Source organism: Phacochoerus africanus, chromosome 2 (genome assembly GCF_016906955.1).
Source record: "Phacochoerus africanus isolate WHEZ1 chromosome 2, ROS_Pafr_v1, whole genome shotgun sequence".
In the NCBI taxonomy this organism is placed as follows: Eukaryota; Metazoa; Chordata; class Mammalia; order Artiodactyla; family Suidae; genus Phacochoerus; species Phacochoerus africanus.
In genome coordinates, this window is record NC_062545.1 from 254027121 (window position 1) to 254054273 (window position 27153).

General features: G+C 38.6%; 1 long non-coding RNA gene across 2 annotated transcripts in view; it reads right to left on the reverse strand.

Annotated features, from left to right (window-relative positions):
* Positions 1-27153, reverse strand: part of LOC125121337 (uncharacterized) — a 93053-nt gene that overhangs the window by 15935 nt on the left and 49965 nt on the right. For both annotated transcript variants that reach the window (XR_007133437.1, XR_007133436.1), the window contains exon 2: positions 5462-5561. This is a non-coding gene — a long non-coding RNA (uncharacterized LOC125121337). The remainder of the gene's footprint in view (positions 1-5461; positions 5562-27153) is intronic.

A 27153-nucleotide genomic window follows, 5' to 3' on the forward strand; every position in this document is an offset into this window, starting at 1 on the left:
TATAGCTCAGCGGCTAGAGGAGTTATATCTAGATCACCTTACTTGTTTTTAAATGTTATGTTACTTGCTGGGTCACCATGCTGTACAGTAGAAAATTGACAGAATACTGTAAACTAGCTAAAATGAAAAAAAAATGAAAAGAAAAAAAAAAAGATTTCAATCTCCATGGGGCGGGGGGGAAATGTTTTATTACTTGGAGTTCCCATTGTGGCAGAGTGGAAACGAACCCAACCAGGAATCATGAGGTTGTGGATTCAATATCTGGCTTTGCTCAATGGGTTAAGGCTCTGGTGTTGCTGTGAGCTGTGGTGTAGGTAGCAGATGTGGCTCAGACCCTGCGTTGCTATGGCTGTGGCGTAGGCCTGCAGCTGTAGCTCCAATTGAACCCCTATCCTGGGAACCTCCATACGCCACACATGTGGCTCTAAAAATAAAATAAAACAAAATAAATAAAATAAAATAAAACAAAACAAAACAAAATAAAATAAAAATAAATGTTATGTTACTGGATTATACCTGTGGCATTTAAATAACTAACCTTACTGAGATTAGATGTATCTGACCCCATATTTTGCATACTGTAAAATATTTAACAAGAAAAGGCAGGTTCCATTTCTGGCCATGACAGAGTAAACCACCCTAAATAACTCTAAACTTGGACAAAGTATGCAAAGCAACTGCTTTTGGTATTGAACCACAAGCAATGCAAGACCATGAACCTCAAGAGAAGGAAAATGCATGAGATAACTTCATATTTTCCCTAGATTGCTGCCTGGGACCAATTTCCAGATAACTGAGTAGAATAGTGAAGACTAAGCAGAAAATGAAGTCTCATTGAGCTAATGAAGCTGAAGTCACAGTTGGAAGCTACTGAAGCTACTGGAATTTGTGCTTCATTGTTCAAAAGAAGTAACTGCGGAGTTCCTGTCATGGCTCAGTGGTTAACGAATCCCACTAGGAACCATGAGTTTGCAGGTTCCAACTCTGGCCTTGCTCAGTGGGTTGGGGATCCAGCATTGCCCTGAGCTGTGGTGTAGGTTACAGATGCAGCCTGGATCCCGCTTTGCTGTGGCTCTGGCATAGGCCAGTGGCTACAGCTCCAATTAGACCTCTAGCCTGGGAACCTCCATGTGCCACAGGTGAGGCCCTAGAAAAGACAAAAATAAATAAATAAAATTTTAAAAAGAGAAGTAGCTGTACAGAGGAGAGATCCTGAAATCTCCTTGAGATGCCCCATGGGTTACTCGAACAAGGCTGGGCTATATATATACACACACACACAGGATGAGATGCCACAAAGTAAGCAAAGAGGAAATGATATAGGACTGAGAGCTGACAAGGGACAAGAAAGTTCACATGGAGCTGAGAGATGTTGAATTTCTAGGCCAGCCAGTGCTGAGGCTTGTAGAGAACTCCAGAAATGTCATGTCTTGGGAATAGAACAATAACCTTAAGTAAAAGCAACATCCTATAAACAAGGAAAACGAGGGTCAAAAATATTTGAAGACATAATAGCTGAAAGTTCCTCAAATTGGTGATAAACAGAAACCTACAGATCCCAGAAGCCAAGCAAACCACAAGTAGCATAAACTCAAAGGAGAGCAAAAGCAAACCTGGATATATAGCAATCAAACGACTAAAGAGAATATTTTTAAAAGAGCTATAGAAGAAAAAAGGACATTAAACATAGAAAAACAAGGGTAAAAATGATCTCTGACTTTCTATCATAAACAATGAAGAATAGGACACAAGGGAATGTCCTCTTTAAAATGCTGAACAAATCCATTTAAAAGGTCTACCTAAAATTCTTTAACTAGTGAATATGTCTCTTGAAAATGAGAATGAAATAGACATTTTCAGATAAAGGAAAATTAAGAGAATTTGTACTCAGGTAGATTTGCACCATAAGAAATGCTAAAGGAAGTTTCTTTAAGGTGAAGGAAATGACACAGCAGAGGAAGAGTTGTGTTGACACAAAGGAATAAATAACACTGGAAGTGGTAAATATTTGAGTAAATATAAAGACTAGCATTTTCCCCTTAATTTCTGTGAAACACAACTGACATTTAAAACAAAAACAATGGTAGTGTGCTGTAGGGTTTATATCATATGGAAAAGCAGAATATAAGACAACAATAGCACGAAGGGTGAGGAGAAATGTAATTATTTTATAAACAACTCATTTACAATCCTACAATAAATAAATTAAATATTTAGTAATAGTTTTTTTTTAAGTTCAATATTTGACCACTGAAAACTACATCCATTATTGAAATAAGGTGAGGACCTAAGTAAATGGAAAGACATTTCATGTTCATGGATTGGAAGACAATATTGTTAAGTATGAAATTATCTACAAATTGGTCTATAAATTCAATGAAATATCTAACAAAATCCTAGCTGCCTTTTATTTTTACAGAAATTAACAAGCTGATTGTTTGAAAATTCTAGGAATCCAGAGGAGCCAAAACAATCTTATGAAAGAAGTTAGAGGACCCACACTTCCTAATGTTAAAATGTGCCACAAAGCTATCATAATCAAGACTGCATGGCATTTGCATATGGTTAGACATAGAGATCAATGGAAACAATGAAAGACAAAATAGGTAAACTGGACTCCATAAAAAATTAAAACATGTGCTTCAAAAGACACTAAGTAGAAAGTGGAAAAATTCACAGACTATGAGAAAACATTTGCAAATCATATATACCTGTTAAGAGACTTGTATCCACAGTAAATAAACCACACTTACAACTCAACAAATAACCCAACTGAAAAATGGGCAAAGGATCTGAACAGACTTTTCTCCAAAGAAAACAATCTAGTGTGCCAATAAATATGCTTAACATCATTAGCATATGCCAATGAGAACCACATTGAGCTACCCCCTCACACCCAATAGGATGGCTATAGTTAAAAAAAGACTGTAACAAGTTTTGATGAGGATGGGGGAAAATTAGAACCCTTGTACATTGCTGATGGAATTGTAAAATGGTACAGTGACTTTAGAAAACAGTTTGGCAGTTCTCTAAAAATGTAAACACAGAGTAACATTGCCAGCCATATTTTCTATTGCTCAAATTTAAATGTCAAAAGTCACTGGAAATAAATTTTGAGAGGAAAATCCTGTGACTTCAAAACCATACACAGATATACGCTATTTTTCACTCATGAGGCTACAGACAGCTATTCCCTGATACATAAAGATTCAGAAATTATACTGACTCTGATTCTTTATGAGCAGCTGGGGGAGGTGGGAAAATAAGAAAAAAAATTTTTTTTTTCTTTTTAGGGCTGCACCCATGGCATACAGAGGCTCCCAGACTAGGAGTCGGATCAGAGCTGCAGCTGCCAATCTACACCACAGCCACAGCAATGCAGGATCTGAACTGCATCTGCAACCAATACCACAGTTCATGGCAACGCCAGATCCTTAACCCAATGAGTGAGGCCAGGGATCGAGCCCACATCCTCATGGATACTAATTGGGTTAATTACTCCTGAGCCACAACAGAAACTCCAGAAAAAAAAAAATTTAAACACACAGATTGGAGGCAATCATATTATAAAAGAACTGATTTGTTACACACCAAAATCAGTTAAAGATATGAGTAAAGAAAATCAAAGTAAACCTGAGTTGAAACAGAATTAACTATAAAAAAGAATTCTTAAAGAGAAACTATGTAAAATATCTAATATAAAAAATTCTTGGTTAACTTCTGAAATCTTACCAATGAAAACCAGGAAATAGGTGACTGATGAATCACTGAAACTAAAACTGTATCAACTTCAAAAAAAATTTAAATACAGGAGTTCCCGTCATGGCTCAGTGGAAATAGCTAGTATCCATGAGGACACAGATTTGATGCCTGGCCTCGCTTGTGGGTTATGCATCTGGTGTTGCCGTGAGCTAGGGTGTAGGTCATAGATGCAGCTTGGACCTGGCATTGCTGTGGTGGTGGCATAGGCCAGAAGCTACTGCTCTGATTCAACCCCTAGCCTGGGAACCTCCATATGTCGCAGGTGCATCCCTAAAAAAACAAAAAACAAAAAAAAATTAAACTCAGAGTAACCAGAACATATGATTAATTCCGCTCCTACATATATATCGAAAAATTAAAAATGTAGTTCACCCCAAAGCTTGTACACAATGTTCACAGCAGAAGTGGAAATCATCCAGTCTATCAACTGATGAAAAGATAAACAAATATGGTCTGTCCATACAGTGGAATATTACCCAGCCATAAAAAAGAATCAAGAACCAAGACATATGCTTCAAAATGGATGAACCTTGAAAACATTATGCTAAGCGAAATAATTCAGATACCAAAAGCCACATATTATGTTTCCATTTATGTGAAATGTCCAGAATAGGCAAATCCAGAGAGACAGAAAGCTGATTAGTGCCTGCCAGGGCCTTGCAGGAGGGGGAGTGGGAAGTGACTGCTAATGGATAGGGAGTTTCTTTCAGGGAGATGAAAATGTTCTGGAAGTAGTTACTGGTGATGTTTGTACACTCTCTGAATATATTAAAATCCACTAAATTATACACTTTAAAGGGAGTGAATTCAATGGGTTTGAAATATATCTCTGTTTGAAGAACTCTGTAGAAAGACATAAAACAATGGCTGTCTTATTTGGGAGAGGAAAACTCCCTCAATTAATCCATAAATTCTGTGCTGGCCCAATCAAAATCTTAATAGGACTTTTTCTTACTTGACAAAATGATTATACACTTCTTTTGGGAGCATAAACATGAAAGAATCCTAAAAAAAAAAAAACCTGGAAAATATTACAAAATTTAAGTTGGTTGAGGTTACTGAATTAGTTCTCCTGGATATTGTGTCGTGTGTGTTCAAATGCTACAAGGTTTAAAAGCATGCTCAGTGAAGTATTTTTCAATTTTTATTTTCTTGTTAGAGTATAGTTGCAGGGTTGTGTCGATTTCTGCTGTACAGCATAGTGACCCAGTCATATTACTTTTAAATAACAAAACAATAAATCAAAGAAGCACAATAATAAATAAAAATTATGCATCCCCTTCTCCAATGCTAGTTTATTCTATTTCAAGCTAAAAAAAAATCCCTCTTCTTTAAATATATCTTCATGTGCATAATTTCAAATTGCTCTTTCAGCCTTGCTGAGTCTCTCTGAACACAGGTTAATTTATGAATAGCCTCCCTAGAGTTTGGCACCTAAGCTGAATATATTCGACGTGGACAGACTGGCACAAAATAAAGGTTTATTTTGGTGGTTAATCTGGTTACTTCATTTACATTAATGTGCCCTAAGATCATATTAGCCCTTTGGGGCAATTAATTCACATGTTGGCTGATACTAAGTCAAAGACTAGTGACTGAAGTCCTATAAGTTGTTCATCATCAGTACTACTAAGCCAAAACTACCTTTATTGTTTTGTCCATTGTGCAGTAATATTTGGAAACAAATATGTGGCCTTACCTTTATTTCCATCACATTTCATCTTGATCTAGTTGGGCCAATCCTTTGCGCTTGATGCAGTCATTCAAGGTATTCCTGGACTCTGCCAACCCTGTGATATCTGAAAATTTGTAAGGAACAATCCTAGGTCATCATGCAAATCATTGATAGGGAGTTCCCCTCGTGAATCAGCGGTTAACAAACCCAACAAGTATCCATGAGGATGTGGGTTCAATCCTTGGCATCGTTCAGTGGGTTAAGGATCCGGCATTGCCATGAGCTGTGGTGTAGGTCAAAGGCACGGCTCAGATCTGTCGTTACTGTGGCTGTGAGTAGGCCGGCAGCTGTAGCTCTGACTCAGCCCCTAGCCTGGGAACTTCTATATGCCGCAGGTGAGGCCCCAAAAAGACAAAAAAAAAAAAAGTCACTGATGAAAACGATTATCAGGACATTTTGGGGGACACAGGCTGCAGAAAATATGAAAATCTCCATATGCTTTAATTAGTTCTCATCATGTTTCTGGCATCCAGCCCGTAGGTGCTCAGACCTTAGTGCATTTAGGCGTCACGTGGGTAGCTTGTGAATTCCCTGAATTCAGCTATAGATTCCGATTCAGTAGATCTAGAACAATGTCCAACAAATGACAACTAAACCGAATGCTGCCAGAATTCACTTTTTGATTTACCAAAGACTATTTCTCTTTCTTGGTAATAAGCACATTGGAAAGGTCATGTCACACACTTTGCTGAAGGCAAGAAGGTACAGTGTCTACTGAATTTACTACATCCAGCAGCCTGTCAACAAAGAGAATGGAGTTGATGCGCAACAAAACCCAAGTTACCTTCTTATGAATGAGGTGAACCTATGTGCTCACAAACCATTTGGGGTTTCTTGGTTTGTTTTTTTATGGCTGCACTCATGGTGTATGAAGGTTCCTGGGACAGGGATTGAACCCCAGCTGCCGCTGCAACCTATCCCTGAAACCAGGGATCCAACCCATGCCTCTGCAGCGATCTGAACCGCTATAGTTGGATTCTTAACCCACTTCGCCACAGCAGGAACTCTCCACAAACCGTTTTTTAATAAGCAGTCCTAGAAGCCTACTTTTATGCATTTTTATTCAATTAACAAATATGTGGGGGGCCTAGTATATGCTAAATATTATGCTAGTTTATACTCTCACCAGTGGATGAGTTTTTCATTGAACCTATGTTCACATGGCATCTTATAATTCTTCATTGTACTTGGATTGACAAGAAAGAATAAATATATTTATATTTTAATTTGTGTTTTATTATCTTCCATAACGAAGTTGAAAACTTTCATGGTTTCCTTGACCATTGTAAATTTCCTACTGATTCCCATCTATCAATTGCTGCCTTTATTGTTTTTCTGAATAAACATGTAAGTTATTGCCATTGTTTTTAATCTGTCACATGGGTTGGAAGTAGTTTTCTTGGTTTCTTTGTTCTCAGTTTGTTGTCTTTTAAACTTTTTATGGCTTATTCCTTTTTTAGCAAATATGTTCCTATTTCTTACGCTGACAAAGCAAATAATCATTTTATTGCAGTTTCTGCCATTATTTGAAACTATGAAAACTAATCTTTTATTTTTACATATATTTAAATTGTTGATACCTTTCTATCTTTTCATCTCATATATTTCTATAATTCTTTAAAAATATAATCCTTTAAAAATCTGGATCAAGGATGTTATTAGCAGTATGGTTTAAGTAGTAAAAATTAAGAGAATGTCGAAATTATCATAAGATGAGACTAGTTGATTATGCAAAACACCTATAAGATAAAACACTATGGAAAATGAGATTTTGCTCTAGGAGGATATATTCAGACTTGAAAATATTCTTAATTTAATGTTAAGTGAAACAAAGGGCTATACATAGATGCACACACATATATAGTCATGAAGTTTGAAGCTAAAACTGTATATTGTGTTGAATTCTAAGAACTTTGAGCAAAATAAGAAAATATGATAAAGTAGGAACTATTTGGTTTTAGGTGACCTGCATACTATTTGGAAGTTATTTAGAAATTTTTGTTTTCAAATGCAACTGTCCTGATGCTGTCCCTGTGAATCACAAATGCCCAAACCAAGTCAGCAATACACTTACTGTAAATGAGCACAAGTTTAATTATTTCCATATTCTCATATGCAAATATAAATATACCACCACATTCCACTGGATTGATGACGCCAACATGTTCTTCACTTAAAAGCTTACTTTTAAATGATTTTTTCATAGTCAATTAAAAACACAATTCTTGGAAAAGGGTTTCAACAACAGGAAGACGGGGTCAGGGGTCCCTAAGACCATCCCCAGGTTTGACAATTTGCTAGGAAGACTCACGGGACTCAGCATAAAATCATATTCATGGCTGTGATTTATTACGGCAAAAATGTCAAAGCAAAGGCCAGAGGAAATTATGCAAAGCTTCCAAGAGTGTTCTCCCAGTGAAGTCACATGGGAAGCAGTTAAATCCCCAGGAACGAATGTGACAACACATGTAAAATGCTGTCTACCAGGGAAGCTCAGTAGAAACTCAGTACCGAGAGTTTTTCCAGGGGGCTGGTCATAGGCACCCTCTGCCTGGCATGTTCCAAAACTCTCAGAGGGAGAGCAGGTATTCAGCAAAAACCACGTTGTTTGTCCAAACTGCCTAAGCAGAGTGAGCTGCTCTTATCAGTTCTGGGAATGGTAGAAACCTTCCAGAAATCCACATTTCCAGATGCCAGTCAGGGGCCCACCTTGCCAACAGCCATTTCCAAGGAGAGCACTCTGGGGCCCCCTGTGTTAACTCTTTTCTGCACACACATGTTCACTCTTAAGATACAAGTTACCAGGTTAACAGATGGGGAAACCACATACACACATGTGTAAGGCTCATCCGTATCCAGATAAAATTAAACAAAGAAAAGTAAATGAATAAAGTTTACCTTCAAATTCAGTTATGGGGCCTGCCAGGAAATTATTTGATGGGACCAACTCAGAAGGGATCAGAAATTAAAATATTCCAAGATTTTTCTACATTGAATTAAACACCCATTTGCTGTAGACAATGTGGAAAACTCAGAAAAATAATAGAGAGTCACTGAACCCCTCAATCCCTATTACTATTGCTCACTTTTTCATATATTCATGCAGTTGACACCACACTTGATGCTAAATTTCACTTCCGTCACCTTCATTTTTCATGTCACTAAAAAGTCCCAAGAAACGTTTTTCATAACGAAAAAGTATTTTGTCTCTGATTATAAAATAATTTCTAAAGCCTCTCCCTTGTGTGGGATAGATAGGTTTTTTTCCCTGTCGTTAATATTTTCTTAGACCCTCATAAAGCATTTCAGTGGCTTCCTACTGCTCTTGGAATAAAGGTCAAAATCTTTCGTAGGGTCACAAAACCCCACATGACCCAGGGCCTCTCTCCTTCTCTCTGCAACTTTAATTCACCTGTTCCCATCCCTCCTCTATACTCAGTCACTGTGGCCTTCTTTGAACTTCTCAAACGTGCCACTGTTTCCCCCTGTATGGTATACACATATGTAGCTAGCCCCTACCTTTTACATGCAATTATCACAGTTTTAATTAGGCACGTAATCATTTAAGTATGCACATCTTTAAAATGTCTATCTCCCTTGGAGTTCCTGTCCTGGCGCAGTGGTTAAACGAATCCGACTAGAAACCATGAGATTGCAGGTTCGATCCCTGGCCTTGCTCAGTGGGTTAAGGATCCTGAGTTGCTGTGGCTGTGGCATAGGCCGGCAGCTACAGCTCCAATTAGATCCCTAGCCTGGGAACCTCCATATGCCGTGGGAGCAGACCTAGAAAAGGCAAAAAGACAAAAATAAATAAATACATAAAGTCTATCTCCCATAATAGCAATAATCCATGAAGGCAGAATGGACGTCTGTCTTGTTCACTGATGTGATCCCAGTGGTAAATGCTGTCCTTGGCATGCATATGTGCAAAGATAGTTGCGGAGTTAAAGAATGAGTGCACAAACAAGAGGATTCCCCTTTTATGCGAATTTTTCTTTTTTTAAGGGCCACACCTGCGGCATACGGAAGTTCCCAGGCCAGGGGTCAAATTGGAGCTCTAGCTGCCGGCCGATACCACAGCCACAGCAACGCGGGATCCAAGCCTTGTCTGTGACCTACACCACAGTTCAGGGCAACCCCGGATCCCCAACCCACTGAGCGAGGCCAGGGATCGAGCCCCCGTCCTCATGGATATGAGTCAGGTTTGTTAACCTCCGAGCCATGATGGGAACTCCTTCTGTGAATTTTTTAATCACTGTCTACATTTGATACCTATATTCATTGGATTCCCACATTTCTTATTAAATTTTTTTTTTAAATTTTCATTGCCTCTTTATACCTCTTCATTATCTCTTAGGGGAAATAGTTAAAACCAGTTAGTTCTGTACACATTTTTCTTTAATTCAGACTTTTGGTTTAATATTTTATTAGTTCTAGCAATTTTTAGATTTATTCTTTGGAGTTTTCTCCAAATCACAAGGAATGTGACTTATGATAATTTAAGTAACACTTAAATTTTATCATATATTTTTCTGATAATCACTCTTAGTTACATTTCACCTTTGAATAATACTTACACATTTTTTTTTTAATTCCTTGAGTGTGGTGTTTTGCTTTATGATTTTAAAAAATCAATTTCTGTGTCGGTTAGTATTAGCTCTTTGGAATTTATGGAGAATACATTATAGATAAATGCGTTTCCGTACAGGTTTTTGTTTGTTTGTTTTTACTTTTTTCAGGACCACAAGAGCAGAATATGGAAGTTCCCAGGCTAGTGGTCAAATCGGAGCTACAGCTGCTGGCCTGCATCTGCAACCTACACCACAGCTCACAGTAATCTGGGATCCTATAATCCACTGAGCCAGGCCAGGAATTGAACCCGCATCCTCATGGATACTAGCCGGATTTGTTTCTGCTGCACCACAATGGGAACTCCTGATTTTTGTTGGTTTTTTGATTAGAATATTGGGCAAAAACTGAGTGGCAGGGGGTGAGGATGGGGGGGGGGGGGTTTCCCTTGTTGGGTCATGGAGGAATTGAAAGCCCTGGACTCTCTTGTAGGACACAAGGTCAAAGACAACCCATTGGAAGAATGTGAACCAGTTCCTATAACTTCATAACAGGATGGGGAAAACGGGAGGCCTGGAGAGTCCTGGGAATAGGGACTAGGTTATGGAGTATGAATCCTGAAAGTACTCATACCCAATACCTAGAATTTCCTTTTCTATATTGAATCTCCTTTTGTTATCTGGTGTGGTTAGTAGAATTTGGTTAATTGTTGCAGCCTGATCTTAGCTGAGCTCTGGGTAGTAATTGATGGGCCTGTGTCCACATTCGGGTGGAAGCCATCCAAGGTGAACTGCAGTGTCTTTAGGAAGTCAATTAAGAAATAAGTAAAAATTATTATCCGAAGACTAGAGATGCAGGCCACAGGGAGGTCGTTGGTCCAAGTACACAGTGAAATTCAGGACTAATAGAGGAAATACTCGAATATTCTATAGGCGGTCCCAGAGAGCTTGGGGAAGGAAAAAATGGGCAAAGCCTAACTTTCCTGTGGTCAAACATAATGAGGGCTCAGATCTTTTCATTTAAAATTGAAGAGAAGTGCTACTTCTGACAATCGCAGAGGTCAGCAACCTCTGGGTTACAAACCAATAAATTCTTTTAATAGGCAGTCGATGAGACAGAAACTACTTTTCCAGATGCTTTTGTGTCTTCCTGCTACACAGTACTATGATGGCTGTTCTAAAGCTCTATTTCAAAAGCCATGATATTAAAAACTTTGTTTAAAAAAAAAAACACTGAATATAGATGAAGATACAATACATGTGGCTGCATTGAGAAGGTGCACACCCATCAGCAGATAGCAACCTGGGGATGCCTATCACCACTTGATTATTCAAGTTCTGACTTCATTTTCTCCAAGTCATTTTTCTCATTTTTTCAGGTTACAAGGGACTGCAGCTGCTTTATTTGGCTCTGTTTGTCCTTAAAAATGAAATGTTAATTGGTTTAAGAGTCTACCGCAGCCTATTCACAGAAAATTTTAGTTCTAGTGCTGGCTTCATAGATTATTTATTGTTTGATTTTGAGAAAATCACTCAAATGTCTTTAAATCGTAGTTTCTTCTGTTAAAAAAAAATCTGTCTTATCTACTTTAGATTCTTATGAGAATCAAAGGTCATAATTTTTGGCCATTCTACTACAGGTTTCCTACGTGTTTGTGATAAAATGACATAGGTTCTTTATATATTAAGTATATAACCATTTTTTAAAATGTTTAAGTCTGGTGTTTGCCCTTAATTCTCTTTAGGTTGCTTTGAAAATATTAAAAAAGATGAAGTACAATGATTATAAAAAGGACAAATAAATATTATAGTTTTTAAAGAGACACACTAAAAAATTTAAAATTATTCATAAATGCGAACCCAGTGTGCATTTTGGAATATACACTTATCTTTTGATTATGCATATATTTGCATATATTTGTGAAGGGATACATATATATAACAAAACAGGATCAGAGAGACATGCTATTTTGTATTTCCATTTTTATTTCACAATATGGTACAAATACGGATATGTGAAAGCTGTTTTCAAAATATGAAACATCTTACAAACATCCCTTCTTACTATCTTTTTATTATTGAGACAGCAAAAGTTTAAGTTTTGCAAGGATAGTAACTACTTTTAAGATCATGCGCCCATCTTTAAAAAGCATTCTTTTTAAAAGAAAACTACCTAAGATATACAGAATGCTGAGAGCTAAACAAAGATGGTAACATTTCTTTTTCCTTTTTTTTTTTTTGCTTTTTAGGGCCACACCAGAGGCATATGGAGGTTCCCAGGTTAGGGGTCAAATCAGAGCTGTAGCTGCCAGCCAACGCCAGAGCCATAACAATGCTGGATCCGAGCCACATCTTCAACCTACACCACAGTTCATGGCATCCCTGGATCCTTAACCCACTGAGCAAGGCCAGGGATTGAACCTGTGTCCTCATGAATGCTAATCAGATGCATTAACCACTGAGCCATGATGGGAACTCCCAAGATGGTAACATTTCTGAAAAGGACTTGCAGGTATGAATGTGGGGAATGATTACCCTGAAAGAATGGAAGCCTGGGTTTTGGAATCATTTATATTGGATATGAATCCTCGCTCTGTCCCTTTAAGTCTTGCTTTTCCTGTCCATTAAGAAAATATAGGTCTTACCTTAAAACACTTTTTTAATTTAATACTTAAAGCACTTAGTTGGGGAAAAGTAATAATAAACAATACCTGTCATTAATAATATCACTACAATTATTAATATTTAATCATAAGATATTTAAGTGATAAAAATAGGCCTTCGACAACCCTGAGGATGTTAGAGTTTTCATGATTTAATTTAGGGATATAATCTATCCTTCAGCTGTCACAATGTCTTCCTTCTTTACCTAGAGAGATCATTAAACTCTTTTCTCATACCGTGTTATTAGCAGAGTAAATGGAAGTAAGTGATCAGAGATTTCACAAGAAGAGAAAATAATCACTGCATCCAATAATCCTAAGTGTTCAACCTTCCTATTAATTAAGGAAAACGTTACAACAATTTCACCAATTATGATATTAAAGGAAAACAAACACAAGACCCCACTACTGGCAGCTGTCAACTAAAATAAGCATGCATGCATACACTGGTGGTGGTGGCAAAAAATTGCTACTTTATTTTTTTTTTTTGTCTTTTGTCTTTTTAGGGCTGTACCTGTGACATATGAAAGTTCCCAGGCTAAGGGTCGAATCAAGAGCTGTAGCTGCTGGCCTGCACCACAGTCACAGCAACGCGGGATCCAAGCCACATCTGTGACCTACACCACAGCTCCCAGCAATGCTGGATCCTTAACCCCCTGATCGAGGCCAGGAATCAGACCTGCGTCCTCATGGATGCTAGTCAGATTCATTTCCACTGAGCCACGACAGGAACTCCACTACAGTATTTTAGAAACTAGATAGCATGTAACAAGATATTTAAAAATTAATAGTCATTGACCAATATTCCTAGTTCTGGGATTCTCCTCTAACAAAAACTTTGATTACAGTAGAATCTTTCGCACAAATTTGGTTGTTAGATCTTCATCCGTGCTAGTGAAAAATACGAATATCTGAGAATAGGAAAATATCTAAGAAAATGTTAGTATCTCCATTCAGTATAACATTAAAATAGGTTTCAAGTAAGTTTCAAACAGCATTTTAACACTATAACACTATAACGGTATGAAAATAAAAATTTAATATGTCACAAGCATCATGTTATTTCGCTTTGTTTTTCGTGGTTAAACAAGGAGACACATCTGTTGAGAACTGACTTTTGCCTTCTACAAAGTAGATTGTCTTTACTCTTTTTCCACTTGTTTGCATTCTGCCCAGGTCTCCCTCCCAGACCTACTGGTATACACAGCCTTCCAGTTTAGCTCTATGTCTCTGACTGTAACAGGAAACTGATGCAGCCTGAGGTTTTACTTTGCTCACAGAGCCCACTCTGAAAGTCCTTTTCAGAGGATAAATCCTTTTCATTTACCCTGAGATGAATCACCTCTCCGCTGAAACACATACACATCTTGGAAAATAACACGTCCCTGTATCCCTCGCATTAGTTTGTGCAACCGTCAGGTTGCTGCCCTGAGCGACAAAATAGGATCGTTGATGGGGACTAGGAATTTGAGGGAGAGAGAGAAGTATATTTGGCCAAAAAATATTACCAAAAAATTCATATGTTTGAGGGAGGTGGGGGGGTGACCTCTTTCTGGCCGGTGAACCTTCTGTCTTTCAGAGCTAAGGCCAGAGAGTGGAGGTGAGTCAAAATCTCTGCCGTATTTTGCTACCTGCCACGTTCTAGCGGTGTTACTAACGGAGCACATATGCCTTGGATCTTTCAGTTTCCACCCAACTTCTGTGTCACCGCAGCTGGTGGAATTTCCTTCTGTTCTCTGGAACACAGTCTCCTCTTATCCATAGTTTCTAGGGGCTTTCTTTATTTCATTTTATTTGGTTTTAGGGTCTTTTTTGTTTAATTTTACATAAACTGGTAACACCCTAATGGAATACTGAGAAACAGCATATCATATACTGAGTTTTAAAAGCAAATGTGGGGAAGATGTGGTATATATACACAATGGAATACTACTCAGCCATAAAAAAGAATGACATAATGCCATTTGCAGCAACATGGATGGAGCTAGAGAATCTCATACTGAGTGAAATGAGCCAGAAAGACAAAGACAAATACCATATGATATCACTCATAACTGGAATCTAATATCCAGCACAAATGAACATCTCCTCAGAAAAGAAAATCATGGACTTGGAGAAGAGACTTGTGGCTGCCTGATGGGAGGGGGAGGGAGTGGGAGGGATCGGGAGCTTGGGCTTATCAGACACAACTTAGAATAGATTTACAAGGAGATCCTGCTGAATAGCATTGAGAACTTTGTCTAGATACTCATGTTGCAACAGAAGAAAGGCTGGGGGAAAAATGTAATTGTAATGTATACATGTAAGGATAAACTGACCCCCTTGCTGTACAGTGGGAAAATAAAAATAAATAAATAAATAAATAAATAAATAAAAGCAAATGTGGTAGCACCAAATCTAAGCAGGCATTGCCAAACAGTGGCCACCACGTAGGCGTGTTCAAAATATCTTGATCACAGATCACGGTTGCGAATTAGTTGCTGAGACGAATTGTGAATAGATTTTTACATTTCTTTGGAAATTCTATGCCTCTAACTTGGTTTATATAATTTTATTTTAATAAAAACCTGTCTGGGGTTCTGCTATTATCCAGTTCTAAATTTGTCTCACTTTCTCTAGGTAATGGTACTAAGGAGAACTTAATTGAGGCGATTAGAGAAACAGGTAATGTAGAAAGAAAGAAAAAAAATTTTTTTCTGCTTATGGATGACCTTTTAAAAATGATGGCATCAGCTGAATGTGATTAAATGGCAAACAAAGGCAGTGGCATACCAAGAGGTTTCAATTAGAGGGAAAGCCATCCATGCAATTTAATTGGGATCGCCTTCCAGAGCCAGAAACAGGGGCCCTGGCTCTGTCGGGGCCATGCGTTGCTGTGGCTTATGTGTGAACAGCTACATGCTGAGGGTCTTGCCATCACTCTTTACTTCAAAGCTGGAAGTCAAGCTTCTCCAGTGACTTTAAAGCAAGTTAAATAAACACCCATCAGGGAAAAAAGAAAGAGCTGTGGTGGAGAAAGACAGAATTCAGAACAGTGAGAAGCAGCAGATATTACAGAGAACCATCTCATCCACCTCCTCTGGGAAGCCAAGGACGTAACTTTCCCAAGTTTCTCATAACTGGGCTGTGGTGAACACAGCAATGCACCACCCGGTCCACCTTCAAGAACAGACTGTCTACTCAGCTAAGAGGAACGTGGTCTGCAGTGAGCCTCCAGCTAACGGCAAATTCGGGGTCAACCTCATCTGCTAGAATTGCTTTGCCCAAGGTCATACCCTTCCCAAGACAGCATATATCCAACAGCAAGCTAGAGATATAAAAATTCAACAATTAATGCACACAGGGTGACTCCAGGTAGTCTAATACATCAGCACCACAGTAAAATTAAAAACAAAAAAAAAATAGAAAAAGGCTGTGCAGTAGAAAATAAAATAATGCCAGATGATAGAATGGTTATACAAAGCACATTCTGTAAAGTCCTGTACCCTTGTTAGCAGCGGGCTGCAAATCTGAACTTAATAAGAAATGTGCCCTCTGGGAGTTCCCATTGCAGTTCAGCAGTAGCGAACCTGACTAGTATCTATGAGGACTTGGGTTCGATCCCTGGCCTTGCTCAGTGAGTTAAGGATCCTGCATTGCCATGGCTGTGGCTGTGGCATAGGCCGGCAGGTGTAGCTCTGGTTTGACCCCTAGCCTGGGAACCTCCATGTGCCGCAGGTGCAGCCCTAAAAAGACAAAAAAAAAGAAAGAAAAAAAGAAACGTGCCCTCTGAATTAGTAAGTAACTAAAGACTATGTAAAGACTAAAAAAATGACTAAGGAATGGAAAAATATGTGAAATCATGAGCTATGTTGTAAAGAAAACCACGCAAATATTCTTCCCCAAATAACTCATAAATGTCATGCAATTCTAATGAAAATTCCAAAGTGTGTAGGAAATCAAGAGAAATATTCTGAAGTTCACCTGAAAGAAAAAACAGAGATCAATAGTTCCAATGTTTTAAAAAACAAGAATAAGAAGGGCGAATTGCACTAAAATTAAAGTACGTAATCAAACTACATTAAGAATCAAACTATATTAGGAACAATGTTAGGTCCTCTGTGACACAACAGGTTAAGGATCCGGTGTTGTCACTGCAGCAGCTCAGGTTGCTGCTGTGGCATGGGTTCGATCCCTGGCCCCATAACTTCCACATGCTGCAGGCGTGGTGCCAAAAATGAACAATGTGAGAGATGCATAGAAAAAAAAAAAAAAAAGATATGTCAATCCCACTAAATGATGAGAGACAGAAAGACACCCAAGTATACTTTGGAATTTAGTATGAAAATCATTTCTTGCTTCTCATGATTTTGAAATTTCCGTAAGGCTCGGAAGGGGCAACTTATTTCTACCTCATATTGTGTTGACTACAGCAGCTCAGCTGGGGCTGGAGCTTCCAGGATTGTTACCGACGTCTCTCCCTTTTTCTCAGTCTCCTCCTCTTTCTCTTTCGCGTCTCATCATTCAGTAATCTAGCCTGAATTTCTGTACATGGGGACAGATCACAAGAAAACCTAAATAGAAGCTGCCCAGCCTCCCAAGGCCCATAGACAGCACAGCATAATTACAGCTGCATTCTATTGGCCGAAGCAAGTTACATCCGCCCAGGTTCCAGAAAAGGCAGTTTCCTGTGCAGGCACAGATGGGATCCTCTTACCGTATTGCTCATATCCACGTCTGCAGACAACCTACCAGAAATAAATTTTGTTATTTTTATGATTCACATATGCACAGCCAGGCCCCATTGATTTTGTAGGTTTATTCTACTAAATATTCTCCTTCAGACAACAGAATAAGGAAAGTCTCCGACTCATTTTATAATGTTTACATAAACTTGATTTCAAAAGTACACTGAAGGACTGTAAGAAATGAGTTTAATTCAGTCTCATTTAAAAATATTAATCAAGACATACCTAAATATGGATACGCAATGAGATCCTGCTGTAGAGCACAGGGAACTATATCTAGTCACTTGTGATGGAACATGATGGAGAATAATGTGAGAAAAAGAATGTGTGTATATATATATATGTGTGTGTGTGTATATGTATGGCTGGGTCACTTCGCTGTTTAGCAGAAATTGACAGAACATAGTAAATCAACTATAATAAAAAAAATCTAAAAAAAAAAAAAGTACCTAGGAGTTCCCATTGTGGCACTGCGGAAATGAATCTGACTAGGAACCATGAGGTTGCAGGTTCGATCCCTGGCCTCGCTCAGTGGGTTAAGGATCTGGTGTCACCATGAGTTGTGGTGTTGGTCTCAGACGCAGCTCAGATCTGGTGTTGCTGTGGCTGTGGTGTAGGCCAACAGGTGTAGCTCTGATTTGACCCCTAGCCTGGGGACCTCCATATGCCACTGGTAGAGCCCTAAAAAGAAAAAAAAAAAAAAGTACCTAAATATTATCAAATTGAAATCAGCAAAGCAAAAAAACCCAATAAATGTATGCCTGGGTTCACATCTGAAAACCTAATTGGTATAATTCAACTACTTTAACAAAATAAAAAGAGGAAAGAAATGAATATTTCAATGGATAAGGGAAATGATTTTTATTATTCAAAAGAGTCATGATTTTAAAGAACTTTTAGCAAATAAAAATAAAAGTGAAATTCCTTAACCTGATAAAGATAATCAACTGAAGACCTACAATAATCACCCCAAATGGTGAGAGGCTGGAGCCTGCCTTCCTTTTGAAGACAGGACTGTGATAAGGGCACCCGCAATCAATACCTCTATTCAACATTGCACCAGATGCCCTAGCCAGATGAGCAAACAAAGAAGAAAAGATAAGTGGTATACAGGTTGGAGAGGAAGAAGGAAAACAATAATTATTTTCTGTTGATATTTCTTGACATTTGGAAACTCAAAAAAAAAAAAAAAAGCTCTTCAAGCAAACGAGTAGAGCAAACAATATAGTTTAGCTAAGTTATATAAAAGGTCAATATATAAAATCAACTGCATTCTCACGCTTAAAAGTCCAATAAGGCTGGTAGAAATTATTTTTTTAAATAACATAAAAATTAGCTGTGGTACATTAAAAACAAAACAAATCTTAATCCCACATAAACTCTTGTGAATCAATGTTAATTTTTAAAAATGAAATTACTGGACTATCAGAATTACAGGTGAATGTCTAAGTAAATGGAAAGAGATTTTCCAAATGTAAAAGCCATGGGAAGAGTCATAAAGCAAACAAGTGATAAATTAGACTCCACAAAATATGTTGTGATATTTAAAACATCTTAACATTTAAGTGACAAACTGGAAAAATAGCAACAAATAAGAAAAAAAGGTTAATACCCTTAAGAGACAAAGTGTAAATTTTTAAATCCATTGGAAGAACATGAATCCTCCAACAGAAACATTAGCAAAGAAAATTCATGCAAGAAAATAACACTTATAATCATGCAAATTAAAGTTTAGCCTCGCCATAATAAAACAACTGCTTATTAAAATAATGATGTGTTATTTCGCAATCAGCAAATAGAAAATAACACCAAAAAATGGTAAGTTGTGTGCTATGAGACAAGTCCTTTTGCACTTTGCTGTTAGGAGTTGAAGCTGCACAGCCATTCTCCAGGCCATATTTATCTAACAAAATAGAACGGCATCTATGTTTGTCCCAGCATCTGGGTCTGTATCCATTTATATATATGTATAAATCCTAAAGAAATAATTATATATTTATATATTTTATAAAATTAAAATATACGATGTGTTATATATTTATTTACAATGTTACATTTAATATATTACTTTTTAATACAATTTAAAAGTTGTCCATGATATTACTTAAACTATAAAAAAAAAAACTGTATATGCAACAAATGTGAAATGGTTAAATTATGGCTCATCAGTACTTGACTTCAAATTTTGATATGCTTAGGAATCCTTCAAGGAGGATTTTGTGCAGAAGCCCAATATATAAATTCATTAAAAGTGGAGATGCTCTGTTTGAAAAAAACAAGGGGAGCCCTGACTCAATGACCTCTGTCCGGATTCCTGCTCTCCCCAAGCCCTATGGTGGCCCTGAGACGCCTCTGTGAATCCTTAATACTTCATAGGAACCTCTGGAAGAAAAAAGTGCTATACAATATATAAGACGACTGACTTCATACCTTGAAGTATTTATAATGATGAGACCGAAAGCTCAGAATATCAGAGCACATAAAAAATATATCAAAACTATATTCTGCATGATCTCAACTAGATAAACATAGGTAAATATCCACTAAGTCTATTTTGTTCTTTAGAGTTATCTGTAACTTTCAGTTTTTCTCTCGAGACCATGAATTCCTTTCATAATTAGGGGGAAATGGAAAATTATTAACAAACATGTGTAGTTTTCATTCAGGCCCGCTAGTTCATGCTAGAATTATTATATGCATCTGCAGAAAAAAAAATCTTGGAATTTTTAAGAAAATTTTATTAGAAACAGCTCAAGAGCCCTCCAATAATCTACCTCTGGGACATTTATCTTCAGTGTTACTCGGAGCACATCTGAAATCAATTACAGCCCCCCAAGTGGCTTCAGGAACCTCTGTATGCCTCCAGCCATCTCCACATTAAACTGCCTCAGCCGTGGTCAAAGTCAAAATTTCTCAGTTGCCTTGTTTGACCTAAAAATGTTTTATGTAATTTGCCATTATCTGAAAGGGAAACAGTTGTTAGAAAATAAATCTTTTCTGACGGGGCCTTGTTAAAATGGGTGCCAAGAAATAGTCTTCAATGTTCAGACACACCAGAAGAAAAATAACAAATATTCGGTAAATAAATGGAATCACCCACAATAAATCCAAAGGAAAAAAATATCACTGTCAATCCATCTCTAGAGGCAGAAAAGTGAAGGATGCTTCGCTTTTTAACCTTTGATGTGCAGAAATGGGACACCTATCAGGACTGTAAATTTGAAACTAAGAGGCAGAACTTTCATTTTCCTTTCCTCCCTCCATTCTGTAAATATTTATCTAATAATCTACAATATGAAGATACAGCACGAGAAAGACGTGCATCATGGAGATAAGGATGGAGGCAGCTATGTAAAGAAATGATTGCAAGAGTGCTCCCCCAATGGTGTCTGGAAGCTGTTTCGGAAATTCAAGAGAAAACCACTGACTTTCCTAGGAGCGAAGGAACCAGGCAAAGAAATTGTGGAGGAGGGCGAAAGGAAGGATGGAGGCAGAAATATCCAGTTCTTCTCAGAGGTGATGATAGTTTTACAACCTTTTTTTTTTTTTTTTTTAAGGTAGAAAAATAGGGGAAGTGTGTGGCATAAAAAAGAAATGGTACTAGCTTGGTACTGAGGACCGCTTATCTCAAATGGCCCCTTAGAGCCTCCAGGCAACTCAATTATGTTTCTGTAGTTCATTTACTTGCCTCTTCTCTAAAAGGACTAGTTTGTACCTTTTTCTCTCTCTTCAAACCTCCAACATTTCCTCGCTATCGTCTCTCTCACATGAGGAACCTGCTTTCCCTTCCACTGAGAAAACAGAGGCAATTGAGAAAGATTTTGACATACCTCCCCCCTTGCATCTACCAACATCAAGCTTTGTGTGCCCTTACTCTCCCCATCTCTCTCGTGGCTCTGGATAAACTCTTGGCCTCCGAACTGTGGCCAAGCCTCAGCTACTACTTGTGTGGTAGATTTCATCCTTCTTGCCAACTCAAGAGCACTGCTTCGACAATGATTTCCTCTCTCCCCTGCATCTTCATTTTCCCTCTCTCGACTGAGCCGTTCACATCAGCGCACAAAAATGCTAGATCTTAAAATAAAACCTTCCCTCGACCCCACATCCCCCTCTGTCCCCCCATCCAGCTACCATAACCCGTCTCTGCCATCCTCTACTGCAAAACTTCTATAAAAGGTGGACTACGCGTGGCATCTCAAATCTCACTGGAATGCGTTTCTACCAGGTTCTCTTCCCAACCACTCCTTGGAAACAGCTTCCATAAACATCCCCAAATCTACCCCATCACTCACACTCTCTCGTCTCCACATTCCTTGCACCACCATCAGACACATCATATATGTACTTGTTTATTTGTTGCCCATCTCTCCCAACGAGGCTGTAGTTTCCATGAACCCTAGCCATAAAGTTCAGAGCATTGCCTGGCACATAACAAGTATTCGGTAAATGTTGGTTAAATGCGTAGGTGAAATACATAAATTATCATGTGTAAAATCATGCAATTAATTTTTTAATTTTAATTTTTTTATGGCCGCACCAGCAGCATATGGAAGTTCCCAGGCTAGGGGCCAAACGGAACCTGCAGCTACAGATCTGTGCCACAGCCATAGCAACGCCGCATCCAGGCTGCATCTGTGACCTACACCACAGCTCACCGCAACGCTGGATCCTTAACCTACTGAGCAAGGGCGCGGATTGAACCCACATCCTTACGGAGACTATTTGGGGTTTTTAACACATTCGGCCGTAGCAGGAACTCCAGCCAGATGTACCTGACTTTAAAATCATGTACCCCATTACCTCAGCAGATGAAATCAGCACACTACAACATAAAGTTTCCTTGTCTTTTTATGCTCATTCTTTTATCATTTAAGTCATATCCATGAGCTTAGAAAGCACGATTATGAAAAACTAAATAGAAAATGCAAACTGTAAATTGGTTAAAAACAAGCAACCGTAGCAACATGATCTTTCTATTTCAGAAGAATGTGGCTACAAAGTAGATAAAAATAAAGTTACACACATAAAAATAAAAACAAATAAAATCATGTATCCCAAAGCTTCATGCTACCACCTGGGCTTCTGATGGGGTGATGGGAATAGCTGACCTGGTCCTCAGTAAAGGAGGATCTATAAGCAGGAAGATTGGAGGCAGAGAGTTGTGAAATCATTCACTAGTTTGCAAAATAAGCATAACACTAGAGACACTGCCTGCTGACTCAGAGGTGAGTAATCTGGCAGTCAAGGATTTCTACTACACCATCCAGAATGAGAAAAGGAACAACCACAGCCTCTAAATGACCTAAGCAAATGTCACAAAGCCCAAGCTTACACACGAGGAGCTCAGCGGGCTCTCAGAGCCACAAGTTTAGGTCAGGTATTCCAACCACAGAAGCTCAAATGTAACCAGCTGTGAGGTATGGTAGGAGAGGGAAACACACCCCCACACATCGACACACACAATTTCCAAATGCCTTTCCAAGGATCTAAATGACCTAATGTGCTTCTATTCCGCCTTAGCACAGCCCTTCACACCACAGCACTGATTCTCCTCCTGCGCTTGAGTACAGGGTGCCATGAGACAGGAATTGTTTAGAACAATGATCTGAGGTCGAGAGGGTAAGATCTAAATTTTAGTATTCAGTATCTTTTTCTTAAGAAGACAGACAGATAACTCGTATATTTTAGAAAGCAATCCATCGAATCCGGTTGTAAGTTTTTAAAGGCTGCATTTGAAGAGGTAAAAATTTCTGGGGGAAAAAAAAAATCTATTTGATGGAAGAGCTCACCCCCCAAGGATGCTGGATAAATAGGATATCAGTGTACTTCTCTGAAGAATTAAGAAAATCAGCACCTAGACTCCATTTTTACTTTTGCGTTTGACTCAGGCCAAAGGTATCTGAGAGGTCATTTGTACATCACGACTTTGGTGTCAGGGAAGTCACATCAACAATCCAACACAAGGTAGTGTTCACTGGTCCAAGGAATCAGAGATGACTTACTTTAGCAGTGCTGTGATCATTTAAAGAGAGAAAATAAAATAGTCTTATTTGTGGGTAACTAAGTATATATACACTTTTCAAGTAAGAGATTGCTTTCGCTGAGATTAGCAGTATAATATTCTCAAAACTGGAAATAAACTAACAGTGCCAAAGGAAATTCCAATAACCAGGCTGTTAACCCTGCAGACCAGAAAGAGAGAAACAAGAGCTTAATATCAAAATTTTTCAAGTTTTTTTCCACCCTCATTAGTGCTTCTGGTCTCGGATTTCAGTGCTGGCATTGCCGATAGCGTATCGAAGCTTGTTTTTGTCACACATGGGAGGATTTATTTAACTCGAAAGTCCTTCCCAGTTCGCATGGATTGAAACCATAACTAAATACCTTGTCACATGTTTCTTATTGTAGATAGCCATACCTAGCTTTCCAAACAGTAATTATTATTCCAGTGAACAGATTTCACCAGACTTTCAAAAGGTAGACTACAGACCTTGAGAAACCTAAAAACTTGTTTCTGATTTTTAATCAGCAAAAGACTGTGTCCAAAATTAAAACATGGAAAACAACTCATTCTCTGGAAAAGAGGAAAATAAAGCTTTTGAAAACCAATTTTCCCTTTTCTTTGAGCCAGATTCTGAGATGTAGAGTAAAAAGATATTACATGAGAAAAGAACACTCCTCTTCTTCCTTTACTCAATATTCCAAATATCATATGAGATACTTTAAAGGTAGAATTTTTCACTTTGGGGGAGAATGGAATGGTTTCTTAGACGTCACAAGGATCATCACTCTGCATTCTGGCCAAGTCTTTTTTTTTTTTTTTTAACGGCCAAACCCACAGCATGTGGAAGTTCCCAGGCCAGGGACTGAATCTGAGTCACAATTTCAACTTACAATGTAGGTGCGGCAATGCCAGCTCCTTTTACCCAATGTGCCAGGCCTGGGGATCAAACCCTTGCCTCCACCGCCACCCGAGCTGCTGCAGTTGGATTCTTAACCCACAACACCACAGCAAGAATTCCATGGGCAAATCTTTTTAAAGTCCTCTTTTACAATCTGGTATCCAAACATATAAAAATCAAGGCAATATGATAAAGGAGTTAAAAGACTATAGGCTCTCAAATCAGCAGACTTGAGTTGGAATTCTCCATTTCACCTGCTATCCTAGTGACCTTGAGCTATTAAATTAACTTCCAAGAGCCCCAATTTTCTTACCTATAAAATGGCACAAAAGCATGGCCCGTTTCAGACTTTCAGGATGACGGAAAGAACTAATGAACTGATGCATGTAATCACCTCGCACAAAGTAAATGTGCAAGCCCAGTTATTAGCGTTTCCAATTGTGAATGTGATTCTGATCCAGACTGTCCTTCCCAGTGCCACTTGCTTGAGTGGCACACAGTCAGTAGTATTTCCTTCTGTTAATATTTTGTGATAGCCTGCTGAAGGGATGGGTTTTAACCTGGATCCATGCTCTTAAAAGTCAAGAAACTCAAAGGCTCTTCGCCATTCCATTCCATCTACCTTCATTGTTCCTTCAACTTTCTTCCTAACTTCCAGAAACAACTAGAAAAGGAAAGACTGAGGAAAACTTTGGGTTTGGGGGATTTGGAAATTGGGTAGAATGAGGTTGACCTATCAGAGAATGGAAATGGGGTAACAGCAAATGTAATATGAAGGACACACAGCCTAAATGAGAAGAAAACAACTACTGAATTTCTGCGGATGCCAGTCATTGGTATGACATCATGAGATGCCAGTCTAGCAGCTATTTTTTTATCCCCACACTCCATAATTACGCCTTAACCCTTTTCCAGCTCTTTTTTTTTTTTTTTGTCTTTTTTAGGGCCGCAGCTGGGGCCTATGGAGGTTCCCAGGCTAGGAGTCTAATTGGAGCTGTAGCCACCAACCTACATCAATGTGGGATCCGAGCCTCGTCTGCAACCTACACCACAGCTCACAGCAATGCCCTTAACCCACTGAGCCAGGCCAGGGATCAAACCCACAACCTCATGCTTCCTAGTCAGATTAGTTAACCACTGAACCACAACAGGAACTCCCTATTCCAGCTCTTTAAGACAAACTCATTCGAGGGCCAGTTGGATTTTAAAAGTACCCATGGACAAAAAGGGTTCAGTTAACCCAGTAGATGATGACCCAAGAAATGATGACAATACAGAAGGTTTCAGCAATATTATTGGAAGCTTGAAAAGGGGACATTTCAGGTAAATTCAATGGAGGCTGAACGCTTTTGCAGTTTTCACCCAAATCCCATCCAGAAAGGAAATATCAGTCGCTCCTGTTTTCATATTGGGCTTGACAAGTATGTTTTGTCAACCATTACCATGACTGACCTTGACATTAGAAAATGTTATTTCCTCAAACTTTAAAAAAAAAAAAACAAAAACGAAAAACCCTGCACTGGCCCTTCTCTGTTTGTGCTTACCCATCCCCCGACAACACTGGCCTTTCACCTCTGTTTTGTTTTCTTCTTTCTTCTTCTTCTTCTTTTACTGCGGGATTTATGAAATCCTTTGAAACATGTTGTTTCCAGATGTAGGTCCCGCGTGCCCTGTCATTTACTTCCTGTCCAAGCACTGAGCAGATGGAATTACACAAGTTCAGCTGTATGATTCCACCCCTCAATGCCTTCATTAAACTCCGGGATTTTAAAGAGTCTGCCCGGTTCCTGGCAGGGACCTTTTCCATACTTCCACCCCCGAAGCTGTAAATTACTACCTCATTAAACCCAATTGTAAATGATTAGGTGTCTGGAATGTACTTTCCTTTCCCCGCAGCCTCCTTGGGGTAATTATTGCCTCGCAGGCCTCTCTACTTAACTTCGCACATTATTTAAGCCATGCAGGGTTTGAGTAGCTCATTGAGGGTAGAGGTTTTATTTTTGTTAGGATATTATAACTCTATCTTTTTGGTTCCAAAAGCAGAAGATTTGTGATCTTCCATTTCCCATTGAGCAATCTCTCTCTTAACAAGAGAAAGCTTTAATCACCAGGCCTTTTTCAAGAATTTGTTTTTTTCCTTCCACCACACATGCAGTTGGAACGACAGAACCTTTGTTTTTTTCTGATCATCGGTGAGATCATTTAACATTTTTAAAAGGCTGCTGTTGCTGCCATGAGTTTCCGCAGGTACAGACCATCTGGGAAGTGTTTAAACTTTTTCTGAGACAAAGAGAAACAAAAATAACTCAGGTGATGGATGCCCAGTCACCTAATTTTGATTCTCTGATGAGATTTGTCTTAAAAAAAAAAAAAAACTTGAAGAGTCTGAAAAGGTCATGGGTAAAGGGTTGGAGGGAGGGAAAAAGGAGGAGGGACTGTCACAGTGAATAAATAATCTATCCAAAGTTCCCAGCCTGGTTGCCATCACTTTAGCAGGAAAGGTAAAACTAATATTCCCTGAGGGACAAAAGCTCAGAAGGTCAGTCCTCTTTCTTATGGAGGTTTTTGTCTCTTTAGTTGATTCATTGGCTTAGCGTCTTAAAATGTGTACTATGTCTGCCACAGGCTTCTCCGCCACTTGTTTCCCTAGAGTCAATCAGTGTGGCATCACCATGTTCCTGGACCACAGGTAAAAATATTGATGTGTCATATGGAGAGAGAAAATGAGGGCCATGGAGCAAAATGGATTAGCTGAGGTCAAACAGGTATTCGCCATACAGTCAAGGTTGAAGTAGA